Raw genomic sequence first — 2,515 nt, 5'->3', positions numbered from 1 at the left:
AATTGATTATCCCTGTACAAGAAGGTAACTAATATATATCGAGTTCTGTTAAGATAAAATTGTTGTTTTTCCCTATTTTTTAAGTGATGCAAACTTATTCTTGTGGCTTTGAAACTCAAAACTGCGAGTCATAGTGACTGATGACAATTAAGTTGTCTTAATGTGTAAATGTAAGTTATATTTAATGCCAATATTTGACTTGCACGAATTGACACTTTTAATTTAACTGTTATAAAGAAATACAAATAGCACACAATTAAATCATTTATGTTGTGGAAAACTCAGACTTTTTAGTTAATCAACTCAAAAAAATTGTGGCAAATGATTGCCTTAATTTTTTTAAGTTCTGGTAACTTGTTCGGGTTTACAGTGTAGTGGAGACTGGAAATGTAGAGTCATTTATGTAAAGATAAAAAGAGAAAACATTTTTATATTAACCCTTAGCAAAAAGTAGTCTGTTTAAGTGTACACTTAGTTTAAAAGCAAGGCAGTAGCCCTACCTGAAGTCTACTTTTTATTATCACTCACTGGCCACTTTTTTAGGTGCACCTTGCTGATACTGGGTTGTACTCCCTATTGCCTTCAGAACTGCCTTAATCCTGGAACTCAAAACCAGAAACATTCCTCCGAGAGTTTGGTCCACGTTGACATGACAGCATCACACAGTTGCTGCAGATTTGTCTGCTGAACATCCATGATGCCGATCTCCCATTCCACCACATCCCAAAGGTTCTCTATTGGGTTGAGATCCGGTGATTGTGGAGGCAGTTTGAGTCCAGAGAACTCATAGACATGGTCAAGAAACCAGTCTGAGATGATTCCAGCTTTATGACATGGAGCCTTATCCTGCTGGAAGTAACAGTCAGAAGATAGCCCACTGTGGTCAGAAAGGGATGGACATGGTCAGCATCAATACTCAGGTAGACTTTGTTGTTGGAATTATGCTCAATTGGTACTAAGGGGGGCAAAGTGTGCCACAGAAATATCCCCCACACCATTATACCACCACCCCCAGCCTGAACTGTTGATACAAGGCAGGATGGATCCATGTTTTCAAATTTTGACCCAACCATCTGAATGTTGCAGCAGAAATGGAGACTCATCAGACCAGACAACATTCTTCCATCTTCTATGGTCCAGTTTTGGTGAGCCTGTGGGAATTGTAGCCTCAGTTTCCTGTTCTGAGCTGACAGCAGTGGTACCCGGTGTGGTCTTCTGATGCTGTAGTCCATCTGCCTCCAGGTTGGACGTGTTGTTCAGATGTGCTCTTCTGCAGACCTCGGTGGGAACCAGTGGTTCTTTGAGTTCCTGTTGCCTTTCTGTCAGCTGGAACCAGTCTGACTATTCTCCTCTGACCTCTGGCATCAACAAGGCATTTCTGCCCACAGAACTGCTGCTCACTGGATATTTTCTCTTCTTCAGACTGTTCTCTGTAAACTCTAGAGATGGTTGTGGGTGAAAATCCCAGTAGATCAGCAGTTTCTGAAATATTTAGACCAGCCTGTCTGGGACCAACAACCATGTCACATTCAGAGTCATTTCTTTTTTCTTTTTCTTATTCTGCTCAACAATTAAGCGAACAGATGAAAGCTGAAGGCCTTTTGTGTTGGACAGGTTTTAGTATTACGAAAAGAGGTTATGAATCTTTGGATAACCAGAGTGTAAATTTATATGAACCCCTTTTTGTTTTTTAATTATTTGTTATTTATTTTGTATATTTTGTGTTTTTAGTATATATAGATATTCTTTTTATTAAAGTGGAGGGAGAAGTAGGGGGGGGGGTTTAGAAGGAAAACAAATAAAGAGAGAAGGGTAGAAAGTGAGGGGCTACAAGTGCAGAGTTGCTGATTTGAATAGGTTATGATTTTAAGATGTGTAACATTTATGCCAGATCTGCTGGAAAGACAAATTATTACGGTACATCCAAAAGTGAAATTCTGACACTGAGATAAGCAGAAGATATCTGTCCATCAATACACTGTGGGTCAGGAGGAGGGGTGAAGCAGACAGGGAGCAGTGTGACAGTGTGCACGTGGGGGTGGAGATACATGCATGCTGCCAAAGTGAACCACGTGATCATAAGGGGAACCAGATCCTCCCCAGCCCGACCAGGAGAGAGGGGGAGAACCCCGGACCAGGAGCGCCCCTGGCGACGTTCAGAGTCACTTCAATCACCTTTCTTCCTCATTCTGATGTTCGCTTTGAACTTCAGCAGATTGTCTGGACTATGCCTACATGACTAAATGCATGAAGCTGCAGCCATCTGATTGGCTAATAAAGTGTGTTAACAAGCAGTTGGATGGGTGTGAAAATGGTGAAAATAGTTTCAAAATGAAATAAATCTATTATATTGATACTGGAAAATACCATATGGGTTGAAACATGATAGGTTTATTTTACCATGATGTGAAAACGACCAATCACAGCAGACAAGACCTGTGTGAAGCAGCAAAAACTGATGAGTCTATCATTCCAGACCAATGTGTGGACAGACTTTGAATAAAGTCATGTGACC

The sequence above is a fragment of the Oryzias latipes genome, chromosome 13 (genome assembly GCF_053564925.1).
Source record: "Oryzias latipes strain Hd-rR chromosome 13, Olatipes_Hd-rR_3.1".
NCBI classification, from domain to species: domain Eukaryota; kingdom Metazoa; phylum Chordata; class Actinopteri; order Beloniformes; family Adrianichthyidae; genus Oryzias; species Oryzias latipes.
Note: the sequence above shows the minus strand (reverse complement) of the source record.